The sequence below is a fragment of the Bos taurus genome, chromosome X (assembly GCF_002263795.3).
Source record: "Bos taurus isolate L1 Dominette 01449 registration number 42190680 breed Hereford chromosome X, ARS-UCD2.0, whole genome shotgun sequence".
Lineage (NCBI taxonomy): Eukaryota > Metazoa > Chordata > Mammalia > Artiodactyla > Bovidae > Bos > Bos taurus.
In genome coordinates, this window is record NC_037357.1 from 89298257 (window position 1) to 89315043 (window position 16787).

The 16787-nt window shown below is 39.7% G+C and overlaps 1 non-coding gene across 1 annotated transcript; it reads right to left on the bottom strand.

The window, feature by feature from the left end:
- Positions 1–236: 236 nt before the first annotated feature.
- On the bottom strand, positions 237–308 carry TRNAS-GGA (transfer RNA serine (anticodon GGA)). The gene has a single exon. It is a non-coding gene; the product is annotated as a tRNA-Ser (tRNA).
- Between the last annotated feature and the right edge of the window lie 16479 nt (positions 309–16787).

Consider the following 16787-nt stretch of genomic DNA (forward strand, 5'->3'; position numbering starts at 1 on the left):
ACAATTGTAGAAGGCAGGAAAAGAAGCTTCTTGTAATGGATAGAAAGCATCTACAAACATAACTGATTTTAATGCAACTATTTCAATAATCACTTTCTGAAAGTGAAAGTGAAGTCGCTCAGTCCTGTCCGACTCTTTTGCGACCCCATGGACTGTAGCCTACCAGGCACCTCTGTCCATGGGATTTTTCAGGCAATAGTACTGGAGTGGGTTGCCATTTCCTTCTCCAGGGGATCTTCCCCACCCAGGGATCGAACCTGGGTCTCCTGCATTCCAGGCAGACGCTTTAACCTCTGAGCCACCAGGGAAGCCCTGAATGGTCTATAAATTCCAAATAAATGTCAAAGTGGATTTTATAAATTTACAAGTAAGTATTGTCAACAGGAACATATTTTAAAAGTTTTTTATTTTCAATTTAAAAATAATTACAATATTGTGTTGATTTCTGACATACATCCACATGGATCAGCCCAGATATATGTATGTCCTCATTTTATATTAATCCATTTTATATTGACTGTTTCTGATAGGGCAAAGCGATGGGAAAAATCTTATCATTCTAAAAGTAAGCAAGAGAACTTGGGAATAGCTATATCATTTTCAGATTGTCAAGAGCATTAAAAAATCACATCTACATAACTGTCATAACCACAAGAATCCTAAGAAGTCATAACTACTAAATGTGAGTCAGTATCCTGGATGGGATCTTGGACATTAGAGAAGAGGACATTAGAGAATAGCTGAGACAGTATGAATAAAGCATTGACTTTGTTTAATGATTATTATCAATATCAGTATATTAATGTGATAAATGTACCATATTAACATAAAATGATAATAATATGAGAATTGTCACTGTTTATAGTAATTCTAAAAATCCAAAAACTGTTGCAAAATTTAAAGTTTATTTTTAATAAGTATATTGCTACCATGTTGCAGTACTTTCAGTTATCTTGGGGGTCTCCAAACAGATATTAAGACATAAAATGTCATTTTCTTTAAAAGTTTTATTTTAAAAACAGTGTTTGAAAACTTCCCAAATTTAAGGAAAAGAAATGAAAAACCAAAAAACGACAGGCTCTGGGAAATTAGAGAATTCAAAATCGGATAAACTCAAAATATTCTTTTCCAACACTTTGAATTACTGAAAGCTCAAGACCAAGAAAATAATCAAGAAATGAAACACTCAGAAGTGATACGTTATTTGGAGAGGAAAACAGATTCTAGTAGATTTTTTTTGTTCTCAAACCATGGAGTACATAAGGAAGTGGTATGTCATTTTTTCAAGTCCTGTTTGTTTTGGAGGTTATACAATATGATGATTGATTGACATATACATAAAGAAATGATAAACACAATCAAATTAATTAACATAACCATCACCTCATATAATTACCTTTTTTTGTGGTGACAGCACATACAAACTCTTCCTTGCAATGCCAAGTATTATTAAATCCAACCACAATGCTGTACATTAGATTACCAGAAATTATTCATCTTGTACCTAAGAGATTGTGTCTTTGACCAATATTTTTTGAGTTCTTTAGAAAAGAATCCATAACCTTAAATTTTACATATGGAGATACATTCCTTTAGAAATGAGGGGAAAGAAAAAACATACTCAAAACAAGGAAAGTTACAATAATTAGTCAGTTAGAAATATATCCCTAGAAAAATGGTTTAAGGAAGCTCTCCAAACACAAAGGAAGGATATAACTAGAGAAAACTTAGAGCTTCAGAATGGAAAGAAGAAAGATGGAATGTTAAAGAAGTGTACATATATACCAGCCAGAATGGCCTTCATAAAAATGTTTACAAATAATAAATGGTAGAGAAATTGTGGAGAAAAGGGAACCCTCCTACACTGTTGGTGGGAATGTAAATTGGTACAGTCACTGTGCAGAACATTATGGATTTTCCTTAAAACACTAAAAATAGATTGTGATATGATTCAGCAACCCAACTCCCAGGTATCTACCCAGAAAAGAAGAAAACTATAATTCAAACAGATACCTGCACCCCTATGTTCATAGCACCAAGTATCTACAATAGTCACACATGGAAGCAACCTAAATATCCTTTGACAGATGAATGGGTAAAGATGTGCTGTATATATAGATATAGATACACACATTTATTGCTCAGTCACTAAGTTGTGTCCAACCCTTTGCAACCCCATGAACACATGCAGCAAGCTGGGCTTCCCTGTCCTTCAGCATCTCCCAGAGTTTGCTCAAACACATGACCATTGAGCTGGTGATGCTATTCAACCATCTCATCCTCTGCCACTCTTTCTCCTTTTGCCTTCGATCTTTCCCAACATCAGGGTCATTTCCAATGAGTTGGCTCTTCACATCAGGTGGCCAAAGTATTGGAGCTTCAGCTTCAGCATCAGTCCCTCCAGTGAATATTCAGGGTTGATTTCCTTTAGGATTGACTGGTTTGGTCTCCTTGCAGTTTAAGGAACTCCCAAGAGTCTTCTCCAGCACCACAATTCAAAAGCATCAATTCTTCAGCTCTCAGCCTTCTTTATGGTCCAACACTCACATCCATAGAAAACTACTGGAAAAACAATATCTTTGACTATATGGACCTTTGCTCTGCTTTTTAATATGTTGTCTAGATTTGTCATAGCTTTTCTTCCAAGGAGCAGGCGTCTTTTAATTTCATGGCTCCAGTCACCACTTGCAGTGATTATGGAGCCCAAGAAAAGAAAAATTGTCGCTGTTTCCACTTTTTCCCCTTATATTTGCCATGAAAACATGGAACTGGATACCATGATCTTAGTTGTTGTTGTTGTTTTTTCATGTTGAGTTTCAAGCCAGCTTTTTCACTCTCCTCTTTCACCCTCATCAAGAGGCTCTTTAGTTCCTCTTCACTTTCTACCATTAGAGTGGTATCATCTGCATATCTGAAGTTGTTAATATTTCTCCCAGCCATGTTGACTCCAGCCTGTGTTTCATCCAGGCTGGCATTTCCCATGACGTATACTGCATACAACTTAAGTAAGCAAGGTGACAATATACAGCCTTGTCATATTCCTTTCCCAATTTTGAATCAGTCAGTTGTTCCATGTAAGGTTCTAACTGTTAGTTCTTGATCTGCATACAGGCTTCTCAGGAGACAAGGAAGATGGTACAATACTCTCAGTTTTGAGAATTTTCCAGTTTGTTGTGATCCACACAGTCAAAGGCTTTAGTATAGTCAATGAAGCAGAAATAGGTGTCTTTTTTTTCTGGAATTTCCTTCCTTTCTCTATGATCAAATGAATATCGGCAATTTGATGTCTGGTTCCTCTACCTTTTCTAAAACCAGCTTGTACATCTGGAAGTTCTAGATTCACATACTATTAAAGCCTAGTTTGATGAGCATAACTTGGTAGCATGTGAAGTGAGTGCAATTGTATGATAGTTTGAACATTCTTTGGCATTGCCCATCTTTGAGATTGGAATGAAAACTGACTTTTTCCAGTCCTTTGGCCACTGCTGAGTTTTCCAAATTTGCTGACATAGTGAGGGCAGCACTTTAACAACGTCATCTTTTAGGATTTCAGTAGCTCAGCTGGAATTCTGTCACTTCCACTAGCTTTGTTCCTAGTAATGCTTGTTAAGGCCCAGTTTACTTCATACTCCAGGAAGTCCAGCTTTAGGTAAGTGACCATACCATCGTGTTTATCCAGGTAATTAAGACTTTTCTTACATAGTTCTTCTGTGTATTCTTGCCACCTCTTCTTAATCTCTTCTGTTTCTGTTAGATTCTTACCATTTCTGTCCTTTAGTGCCCATCCTTGCAGGAAATGGTCCCTTGATATCTCCATTTTTCTTGAATAAATCTCTATCTAGTCTTTCCCATTCTATTTGTTTCGCTCTGTTTTTTTTTTTTTTTTTGCATTGTTCATTTAAGAAAGCCTTCTTCTCTCTCCTTGTAGAACTTTGCATTCAGTTGAGTATAGATTGCACATTCTCCCTTGCCTTTTGCTTTTCTTCTTTCCTCAGTTATTGGTAAAGTTTCCTCAGAATACCACTTTGCCTTCTTGCATTTCTTTTTCTTTGGTATGGTTTTGGTCACTGCCTCCTGTACAGTGTTATGAACCTCTGTCCACAGTTCTTCATCCACTCTATCTACCAGAACTATTTTCTTGAATCTATTTGCCACCTCACTTCCACTGTATAATGATGAGGGATTTGATTTAGGTTGCACCTGAATGGCCCAGTGGTTGTCCCTATTTTCTTCAATTTAAGCCTGAAGTTTGCACTGAGGAGCTCATGAACTGAGCCACAGTCAGCTCTAAGTCTTATTTTTTACTGACTGTGTAGAGCTTCTCCATTTTTAACTGCAAAGACATAATCATTCTGGTTTCATTATTGAGCATCTGGTGATATCCATGTAAAGAGTCATTTCTCGTGTTGTTGGAAAAGTGTTTGCTGTGACCATCATATTCTCTTGACAAAACTCTGTTAGGTTTTGCCCTGCTTCACTTTGTACTCCAAGTACAAATAACTTGCTTGTTATTCCAATATCTCTCAACTTTTGCATTCTAATCCTTTGTGATGAAAAGGACATCTTTTTGGTGTTAGTTCTAGAAGGTGGTGTAGATCTTCATAGAACCAGTCAACTTGAGCTTCTTTGGCATTAGTGGTTGGGGACTTGGATTACTATGATGTTGGTCTTCTCTGTGGCTCAGATGGTAAAGAATCTGCCCACAATGTGGGAGACCAGGGTTTGATCCCTGGGTAGGGAAGATCCTCTGGAAAAAGGAATGGTAACACACTCCAGTATTCTCGCCTGGAGAATTCCATGGACAGAGGAGCCTGGCAGGCTACAGTCCATAGGGTCACAAAGAGTTGAACCTGACTGAGTGATTAACACTGCTGCTGCTGCTGCTGCTGCTGCTATAACTACTACTACTACTATGATGTTGAATGGTTTGCCTTGGAAAAAAACTGAGATCATTTTGTCATTTTTGAGGTTGACTCAAGTACTGTATTTTGGAAACTTTTGTTGACTATGAAGTCTACTGCATTGTTTCTAAGAGATTTTTGCCCATAGTAGTAGATATAATGGTCATCTGAATTAAATTTGCCCATTCTCATCCATTTTTGTTCACTGATTCCTAAAGATGTCGAAGACTAATTTTGCATCTCCTGCCTTCTTTTTTTAAAAAAATAATTTATTTTTAGTTGAAGGATGATTGCTTTACAGTTTTACATTGGTTTCTATAAAACATCAACATGAATCAGCCATAGTGCATCTCCTGGTTGACCATGTCCAGTTTGCTTTGATTCCTGGACCTAACATTCCAGGTTTCTATGCAACATTGTTTGTTACAGCATAGGACTAATTTCACCACCAGACATATCCACAACTGAGTGTCATTTCTGCTTTGGCCCAGCTGCTTCATTCTTTCTGGAGCTATTAGTTATTTCCCTTCATTGTTCCCCAGTAGCATAATGGACACCTTCTGACCTGGGGCCTCATCTTCCAGGATCATATCTTTTTACCTTTCCATACTGTTCATGGGGATCTCTCAGCAGGAATACTGAAGTGAATCACTATTTCCTCCTCCAGTGGACCACATTTTTTTAGAACTCTTCACTATGACCCATCTGTCTAGGGTGGCCATGCATAGCATGGCTCATAACTTCATTGAGTTACACATACCCCTTCTCCATGACAAGTCTGTGGTCCATGAAGGAGATAGCCTAGCCTTGGCAAGTTGATTTTCCAGACAAATGCAAATAACATGAAAGAAAGGAAGGAAGGAGAAATTAAATTTGAATCACAATTTAAAACAGGGAGAGAATGAATGAAGAAGAGATACAAATAAGGGTATATTTTATTGCAGAAGAATATGGAAAATCCCATGGACGGAGGAGCCTGGTGGGCTGCAGTCCATGGGGTCGCTAAGGGTCGGAGATGACTGAGCGACTTCACTTTCACTTTTCTCTTTCATGCATTGGAGAAGGAAATGGCAACCCACTCCAGTGTTCTTGCCTGGAGAATCCCAGGGACGGCGGAGCCTGGTGGGCTGCCGTCTATGGGGTCGCACAGAGTCAGACACGACTGAAGCGACTTAGCAGCAGCAGCAGCAGCAAGATGATATAACACTTGTGATTCTTATATACACAAATTAGCAGTATGAGATTTGCCATGGCCTCTCTCAGGGCATGATAGATAAAGTGCACACAATAACAACATAGAAGAACTAAATAAATAACAAATAAGATGGATCTAAGTGATACATATGATACTCAGCACCTACACGAAGATAACAGACTTCATATTCTGATAAATGTGAAGTAAGTTGCAAGGACCAGTGGATCTGCCGAGAGTAATTAAAAATCTCAGGGGACACATAAAGAAAAACATTAAATCAGCTTGGTTCGAAGAGGATGCTGAAGAATTACTTTGTGTAATTACTGGATCTCTTAGGAGAAGACAGGACTGGCAGAGCAAGCCTACAACTGAAAACAGCTTCTATCCAGAGTTGTCTATGTAAAAGTAAACAGCTATAAAACTGAGCTGTGCTTTAAGTCTCAGAGCTAACCAAAAGTGGTGACCATCCCTAATTTTAGCTGAAACCCCAAGAACTTACACCCTCTGAGTCAGGTGACTGAATCATAAGTAAATTAGTTCCCATTTCACTTTGTATCATCTATCTGGGGTGGCTTGCCTGGTGGCTCAGATGGTAAAGAATCTGCCTGAAATTCAGGAGACTGGGTTCGATTCCTGAGTTGGGAAGATCCCCTGGAGAAGGGCATGGGTACCTACTCCAGTATTCTTGCCTAGAAAATTCCGTGGACAGAGGAGCCTGGTGGGCCACAGTCCATGGGGGCACAAAGAGTAAGATATGACTGAGCGACTAACACTTTCACATCTATCTGGATGCAAATGATAAAGCACATTCAACTGGGTGGAAATGGAGATGTAACAGACCAAACTTGGGAAGATAGCTCAATTAGGTGAAACTGTTATCCTTAAATGTATGTATTAGAAAAGAGGAAAGAAGACACAGAGCTGGCCAATAGGTACATGAAAAAGTGCTCAACATCACTAATCATCAGGGAAATGGAAATCTAAACCACAATAAGATACCAACTCACATCTGTCAGAATTGCTATTATCAAAAAGACAAGAAATAACAAGTGTTGGCAAAGATGTATAGAAAAGGGAGTACTTTTGCACTGTTGGTGGGAATGTAAATTGGTGCAGCCACCACGGAGAACAGGATGGTAGGTCTTCAAAAAAACAAAAATAGAACTACCCTCTGATCCAGCAATCCCACTTCTGGATATTTATCTGAAGAAAATGAAAATAGTAACTCAAAAAGCTATTTGCACACCAATTTTTATTGCAGTGTTATTTACAATAGCTAAGATATGAAAGCAGCTTAAGTGTCCATAGACATATGGATGGATAAAGAAGATGTGGTGTACAATGAGATATTAATGGATATTCATACAATGTGCTATTATTAAGCCATAAAGGAGAAGGAGATCCAGTATCAGCAACCATATGAATGGACTTGGAGGGTATAATGCTAAGTGAAATAAGTCAGATGTGCTTGCTAAGTCACTTCAGTCGTGTCTGACTCTTTGTGACCCAATGGACTGTAGCCTGCCAGGCTCTTCTGTCCATGGGATTCTCTAGGCAAGAGTACTGGAGTGGGTTGTCATGCGCTCCTCCAGGGACCTTCCCATCCCGGGAATCGAATCCAGGTCTCCTACATCACTTGCATTAGCAGGCGGGTTCATTACCACTAGTGCCACCTGGGAAGCCCGATAAGTCAGCCAGAGAAAGACAAATACCACATCATGTCACTTATATGTGGATTTGAAAGCAAAGCAAAGCAAAAAGCCAAACTGATAGATACAGAGAAGTGTTCATTGGTTGGCAGAGAGACCAAAGATACAAACTTTCAATTGTAAAACAAATGACATGGGGAAGTAATGCACAGTATGGTGACTGTTAATAACACTGTATTACAGTTAATAACACTGCATTGCATACAGTAGTCCTTCCTTATCTTTGGTTTCATTCTCTGCAGTTTCAGTTACTTGCTTTGAGCTGCAGTCTGTAAAGTTTATTGGGAAAATCTAGACATGATTGTTAAATTTGAAATTGTGTACCATTTTTGGTAGTGGGATGAAATCTCCTGCTGTCCTGTTATGTCCCACCTGAAAATGAACGTATCCCTTCCATTAATTATTTCATAGCCATCTGGATGATGTGTGGCAGTATCACAGTGCTTGTGTTCAAGTAACTGTTATTTTACTTAGTAATGGGCCCAAAGTACCCAAGCAGTGAGGCTGGCAACTTGGATATTCTCTTATTGTGCCTAATTTATAAATTAAATTTTGACATAGGTATTTATGTACAGGAAAAAACATTATATATATTTATAGTTCAGTACTGTCTGCAGTTTCAGGCATCTACTGGGCTTGAAAGTTGATAAGTGTACAATCAGGCCTCTCAAGATGGCTGTTGTCTTGCTCTCTGTCCATCCCCTGCTTAACCAGTACCTGCTTCACCTATACCCTACTCACATGACTGACCTTCCCACATACATGCCCCCAGCCCCAGCTACACACAAATGTTCTTATCAGTGGGGCAGTGAGGGGCGTGCTCCTCTGCTAGTTTCCCTGGTAACCAATGAGCCAACTTGACATTAATTGCCTATAACTGGCCATCTCCCCTTCCCCAGAGCAAATACTGCAGCCATATCCTGGGTGCCATCCACAACACATGGTGAGGTGTCGCACCAGGACTTTGGTTCAGACATTTAAGATCCCCCCCATCCATTAAACCACTGATGTCTCTGTCTTGAGCTCTGGGATCTTTCTTCAGTCTTGAAGCTGAGCAAGCACAGGTCTTGTAGGCCTGCAGGGTGCAGCTGAACAGTAAGAGAGTCAGTCTTAAAAGTACTCATCAAAAGAAAACAAATTTTGGAATTATGAATGGTAGCAGATATTAAATAGACTTACCGTGGTGATCTTTCTTAAATATATAGAAATAACAAAACATTATGTTATACACCTAAAACTAGTAATGTTGTATATAAATTATATCTCAATAAAAATAAAATTTTAAGAAGAATGGCAGAAAGTGAGCTAACCATCCATCTTGAGAAGTTAAAAAATAACAGGATAAGTTAAAAAATAACAAGATAAATGCAAAGAAAAACAAAGAATCGTTAAAGATAAAAAGAAAATAATGAAAGTGAAAGCAAACATACAATAGAGCATTTTAACAGCATTTTGCAATAAGGAGTTCATAATCTAAGCTGCAGTCAGCTCCGAGTCTTGTTTTTGCTGACTGGATAGAGCTTCTCCATCTTTGGCTGCAAAGAATATAATCAATCTGATTTCAGTATTGACCATCTGGTGATGTCCATGTGTAGAGTCTTCTCTTGTGTTGTTGGAAGAGGGTGTTTGATATGACCAGTGCGTTTTCTTGGCAAAACTCTGTTAGCCTTTGCCATGCTTCATTTTGTACTCCAAGGCCAAATTTGCCTCTTACTCCAGCTATCTCTTGACTTCCTATTTTTGCATTCCAGTCCCCCATAATGAAAAGGACATCTTTTTGGGGTGTTAGTTCTAGAAGGTCTTGTAGGTCTTCATAGAACCATTCAACTTCAGCTTCTTCAGCATTGTTGGTTGGGGCATAGACTTGGATTACTGTGATATTGAATAGCTTGCCTTGTATGGAAAGTACTAGACCAGTACCAGTACTTTCCCTACTAGAAAGCAGGGAAAACCACTAGACCATTCAAGTATGACCTAAATCAAATCCCTTATGATTATACAGAGGAAGTGACAAATAGATTCAAGGGATTAGATCTGATACACAGAGTACCTGAAGAACTATGGATGGAGGTTCATGACATTGTACAGGAGGCATTGATCAAGACCACCTCCAAGAAAAAGAAATGCAAAAAGGCAAAATGGTTTTCTGAGGAAGCCCTATGGATCACTGAGAAGAGAAGAGAAAGGCAAAGGAGAAAAGGAAAGATATACACATTTGAATGCAGAGTTCCAAAGAACAGCAAGAAGAGATAAGAAAGCCTTCCTTGGTGATGAATACAAAGAAATAGAGGAAAACAATAGAATAGGAAAGACTAGAGATCTCTTGAAGAAAACTAGAGACACCATGGGAGCATTTCATGCAAAGATGGGCACAATAAAGGACAGAAATGGTATGGATCTAACAGAAGCAGAAGATATTAAGAAGAGGTGGCAACAATACACAGAAGAACTGTACAAAAAAGATCTTCATGACCCAGATAACCACAATGGTGTGATCACTCACCTAGAGCCAGACATCCTGGAATGTGAAGTCAAGTGGGCCTTAGGAAGCATAACAACCAACAAAGCTAGTGGAGGTGATGGAATTCCAGCTGAGCTCTTTCAAATCCTCAATGATGATGCTGTGAAAATGCTGCACTCAACATGCCAGCAAAATTGGAAAAGTCAGCAGTGGCCACAGGACTGGAAAAATTCAGTTTTCATTCCAATCCCAAAGAAAGGCAATGCCAAAGAATGTTCAAAGTACCACACAACTGCACTCATCTCACACTCTAACAAAGTAATGCTCAAAATTCTCCAAGCCAGGCTTCAACAGTATGTGAATTGTGAACTTCCAGATATTCAAGCTGGGTTTAGAAAAGGCAGAGGAACCAGAGAGATCAAATTGCCAACATCCATTGGATCATAGAAAAAGCAAGAGAAGCCCAGAAAAACACCCACTTCTGCTTTACTGACTACACTAAAGCCTTTGACTGTGTGGATCACAACAAACTGTGGAAAATTCTGAAAGAGATGGGAATACCAGACCGCCTTACCTGCCTCCTGAGAAATCTGTATGCAGGTCAAGAAGCAACAGTTAGAACCAGGCATGGAACAACAGACTTGTTTCAGATTGGGAAAGGAGTACGTCAAGGCTGTATATTGTCACCCTCACCCTGCTTATTTAACTTATATGCAGAGTACATCATGGGGAATGCTGGGCTGGATGAAGCACAAGCTAGAATCAATTTGCCAGGGGAAATATCAATAAGCTCAGATATTCAGATGACACCAACCTTATTGCACAAAGCAAAGAAAAACTAAAATGCCTCTTGATGAAAGTGAAATAGGAGAATGAAAAAGTTCGCTTAAAACTCAACATTCAGAAAACAAGGATCATGGCATCTGGTTCCATCACTTCAAGGCAAATAGATGGGGAAACAATGGAAACAGTGACAGACTTTAAGTTTTTGGGCTCCAAAATCACTGCAGATGGTGACTGTAGCCATGAAATTAAAAGACCCTTGCTCCTTGGAAGAAAAGCTATGAGCAACCTAGACAGCATATTGAAAAGCAGAGACATTGCTTTTTCAACAAAGATCCATCTAGTTAAAGCTATGGTTTTTCCAGTAGTCATGTATGGATGTGAGAGTTGGATTATAAAGAAAGCTGAGCACCAAAGATTGATGTTTTTCAACTGTGGTGTTGGGGAAAACTCTTGAGAGTTCCTTGGACTGCAAGGAGATCCAAGCAGTCTATCCTAAAGGAGATCAGTCCTGAGTGTTCATTGGAAGTACTGATGTTGAAGCTGAAACTCCAATACTTTGGCCACCAGATGGGACGAACTGACTCACTAGAAAAGACCCTGATGCTAGAAAAGTTTGAAGACAGGAGGAGAAGTGACGATAGAAGATGAGAAGGTTGGAAGGCGTCACTGACTCGATGAACACGAGTTTGACCAAGATCCAGGAGTTGGTGATGGACAGGGAAGCCTGACGTGCTGCAGTCCGTGGGCTTGCAAAGTGTCGGACTTGACTGAGTAACTGAACTGAACCTAACTGAACACAGCATTTTAATACAGCATTATATAGTCAATAAAATGGACAAGCCTCTGGTCAGACTTCAAGGGAAAAATGATAAAGGAAAAATTTATTAATACCAGGATTCAAATAAGATGACATTTCTAGAGACCTTTATCCCAAATATGAAAATGAAGAGGAAGTGGGGAATACAACTGTATTTTATACAAAGTAAAATACAACTTAGGGGCTTCCCTGGTGGCTCAGTGATAAAGAATCCACCTGTCAGTGCAGGAGACAAGAGTTCAATCCCTGGGTCTGAAAGATCCCCTGGAGGAGGAAATGACAACCCACTCCAGTATTCTTGTCTTGAAAATCCTATGGACAGAGAGGCTTGGCGGGCTAGAGTCCATGGGGGTGGGGGGGCTCACAAAAGGGTTGAAATCAACTTAGCAACTAAACAACAGCAACAAAAACAAAAATATAAGTTATTAAAGTTTAGAGGGGATATTAAAAAATATTATTTGAACTAAAAATATGAAATAAATGGAATAAAATATTTCCACAGATGACCTCTAAGCCCAAATAGCTTCATAAATGAGTTCTATCAATATTTAAATAAGAGATAATTACAATACTACATAAACTTTTTAGAGAATAGAGATAGAGGATACACTACCCTCTTGCATTTTCTGTAGCATACATACATTGGTACAAAAACTCGACAGGGTACTTTCAGAAGTTTAAAATTACAAACCTTGTTTCATAAACATAGATGACAATATCCTAAGAAACAAATGAAGAAACAAATCCCAGCAATATATAGAAAAGATATGTTATCATGATGAAGTTGCTTTTATCCCAGGAAAGCAAGATTGATTTACCGTTTGAAAATACGTGTACACCCATGGTGGATGCATGTTGATGTATGGCAAAACCAATACAATATTGTAAAGTAAAAAAATAATAAAATAATAATTTAAAAAAAAAGAAAATAAGTCAGGGTAATTCATCACGTTAACAGATGAAGAAGAGAAATCTAAACATAATCTCCTCAATAGATACAGAAACATATCTTCTTAAAACTCATCATTCATTCATGCTGAAACAACTGCTAGAAAAAGAGATGTAGAAGAGACTCTCCAAAGATTTTTTTGGTATAAGTTTGGAGTGAACAGGGTCTTTCTAGGCATGTTACAAAGTAGAATTCACAAAAGAAAAAGATTGTCTTGAAACATTTTAGTACAACAAGACTGAAAAGAGATTACAAATTTATATATCAAGTTAAAACTCAAAGGCCAAGTTTAAAAAATATTTGCTATCTATATCACAAACAATGGATGGACTAATTTCCCAAATAAGACAATCTTTCACTCAACCATTAAAAAAAAAAGAGGAACAAAGGCCTCTGTTGTTTTGATAACACAAGCAGAACTCCCAAAACTCATGGCCTTGCACCCTAGATATGTTTCCCATGTAAAATTCAAGTGGAAGCAGGCTTGGGAGCCTTGGCTTTGCTTTCTGAACTTACTCAGTGATCAACCCACAGAAGAATCTCTGCCAGCATCAGCATCTGGCGGCATTGGTAACTTTGCTTATCTTCTGCCAGCACATGCGGAAAGAAGGAGAATAGGAGGATTCAAAAGAAGCTTTTAAGAGTCATCTGGTCAATATACATCACTTAGATCCACTTTCCCTTGGCCAGGACGCAGTTCATGGGCCCAAGTTAGGTGCTGTAGGGCTGGAAAACTCCAGCAGGAAAAGGAACAGGTTTAAGAACAGTTAGTCAGTTCTGGCCTACTGGTATGACAAATACATTTATGGAAAGGAAAATACATTATGCCTCTAAATGTGTTTTTAAAATCCCCAGCCTAGTTCATAATAAGTCTAATGGGTATTTTAACCACTATAACCTATCACTCATTACTTACCAGGTTGCCCAATATACAAGTATTTGAAACACATTGTTTTGGTGAGGATGTGGGGAAACAAATACTCCTGCATTGTTAGTGCTGGTGTGAATTGATACACATGGAGAGGGCAATAGCTGTCAAAATCATGTGTGCATTTACCCTTTGGTCCAGAAATCCTACTATGAATTTAGCCATTGGATGTACTTGCACATGTGTGGTATGATTACATATGTAAGCTTATTCAAGGTAGCTTTGTGATGACGTGAGACTGGAAAAACCAGAAGTGTCTATCAGTAGCAGAATTGTAAATAAAAGCAACTACATCAATGTAAAAGGATATCATGCAGGTATTTAAGAAAAAAAGAATGTTACTTAAGTGTACAATCTGGAACTACACTCAATGGGTCAAATCCTGATTCTCCCCTTTTAGCCATATTGCCTTTGACAAGTTATTCAAATTCTATATACTTTAAATTATTCATCAATTAAAGGGGATAATATTTAATACTTCATTGGGCATGCTGCTGCTGCTAAGTCGCTTTAGTCGTGTCCGACTCTGTGTGACCCCATAGACGGCAGCCCACCAGGCTCCTCCGTCCCTGGGATTCTCCAGGCAAGAACACTGGAGTGGGTTGCCATTTCCTTCTCCAATGCATGAAAGTGAAAAGTGAAAGTGAAGTCGCTCAGTCGTGTCCAACCCTCAGTGATCCCATGGACTGCAGCCTTCTAGGCTCCTCCGTCCATGGGATTTTCCAGGCAAGAGTACTGGAGTGGGGTGCCATTCTCCTCATTGGGCATAGTGAGGGTGAAACCAACAGGTTTAAAGCACTTAACACAAGGGCATGACAGGCACTCTCTAACTTTTGCTTCATTATGATCATGCAGAAAGACCTCCATGATATGTTTGAAATGGAAAAATGTAGGCCCAGAACACTCGCTATTTGGTATTTAACCATTTGTATATAAAGAGGAGTGGTTGAAATACGCCTATATGCTTGCACATCCTTCCTAACGTCAAAGGAAGGATATGTAAGAACCTGTTGGGAAAATGTTGTCTTTGGGGAGGAGAGCTGTAAGTTCCAACAACTGGGGCGAGAGACATACTTTTGACTGAATGTTTGTAACTTTTGAATTTTATATCATGTGTATGTATCACCTAGTCATCGATTTTCTCATTAAGACAGGAGGAAAAGAAAAGTAATAACACAAGATTTGGAGCTATGCAAACTGAATTTGTGACCTTCTCTACCACACTGGAGAAGGCAATGGCACCCCACTCCAGTACTCTTGCCTGGAAAATCCATGGATGGAGGAGCCTGGTAGGCTGCAGTCCATGGGGTCACTAGGAGTCAGACACAACTGAGCGACTTCACCTTCACTTTTCTCTTTCATGCATTGGAGAAGGAAATGGCAACCCTCTCCAGTGTTCTTGCCTGGAGAATCCCAGGAACAGCGGAGCCTGGTGGGCTGCCGTCTATGGGGACGCACAGAGTCGGACAAGACTGAAGCGACTTAGCAGCAGCAGCAGCTACCACACTGGTCCAGCTATTTAAGGAGGGGCTTGGTGCAAAATGAAAATTCACAGCTTCTCACTGAAAAACCTGTGCAAAGCTTTCCTCCACATTCTCCCAAGTCTTTCTTTTGACTTGCCATTGTGTTTTCCATTTGCTGTGTTATGCAGTTAAGGTCCTCACAGGTGTCTTGTGTCTCTCCAACCCCTGGACCTGACACTCTCCACCCTGGCCCTTCCAGTACCCACACCCACCGTGTGTCATTAGAAAACTTCTCTGGGGCATTAGTCTCTTCATCGGCAAAATGGAGGTTTAAAAATAAAAACACGAAACCGCTTACCTTTCTGTGAAGCTTCAGTGAGATTTTATGGGTAAAGTGCTTAGCATATTACCCGATACCATGCCACAAATCATTACATGTTGAATATAATTATTCCATTATTGGTTGGTTGGTTTAGTCGCCAAGTCATGTCCAACTCCTGAGACCCCATGGATTGTAGCCTGCCAAGCTCCTCTGTCCATGGGGTATTAATGAGACTATAATTTGTATTATGTTATAAACAATGAATAGGTATGGTATCAGAATTCTAATTGTTAAATACTTTATTAAAATATTAGAAGATATATATACATGATATAATAAGCACATGCAAACATCACACCAGATAGAACCATTGACCACTGCAGATTTAACCAGAGTTTCCTCCTACAGTTTTGGTTGGAGTAATGCGTCCCATTCCACCCCCTAAAACTGTCAGCTGTTCACCCATCTGCAGACAATATGAGCAAGCTCAGAACAAGGCATCCAACTATCATGAATCCATTTGGGGAAAACTGGTCGTGATGAGACACATGTGGTTCACAGAAGCTAGATCAAGTAACTGAGTTCCCATGGCAACCAAGGATCTCAAGGAACTCCATCTCCCATGGAAAATGCAAGGTGAGGTTTCTCTAAGAGGTAGGCCTGGAAGTTGCTGGGAGGGTTTGGTGCCTCTCTTCTGGGTCCTGTCCACTTTACACCAGGCCCTCAAAAACACCTCTTGGGGTGCACTTGCATGCCTCATGGAGCACCAGTGCCCAGGGGTTCAGGCACCTTCCATGTCCCCAGCCCAGGACACCATCTTCCTTGTCTCCACCTGTCCTTCTTTCTTCATAGTGTTGGGTGCTTCTCCTTTTCGCTCAGCAAGGTGCTACTGTCTCTGTACATACTCTCTCACTGGAGTTATCCTGGGGTGTGTTACATTACCCAGCCCCATTAATAGGGTGACCAGGTGGGGCAGTAGCTGCAGGGGAGCGTGGGGGGTCAACACAGGAGGAGTTATAGCAGGTTTGTAGCCTGATGGGAATGATCAGACTTGGTCTAAGTCCTTGATTTGTGTTAGTTTTCTCCATGTAATGAGCAGGTTCTCCAAATGTTGGCCTTTTCAACAACACAGTGTTGGGAATGGAAGTCTCCTGTGGGCCCTGAGTGTTCCTTTGTGGTTTTGCTGGGTGTGCCAAGAGTATAAAACCCTAACTGCTCTTAACCAGGGAGATTTCTCTGGGTTTTATTTGTCCTGA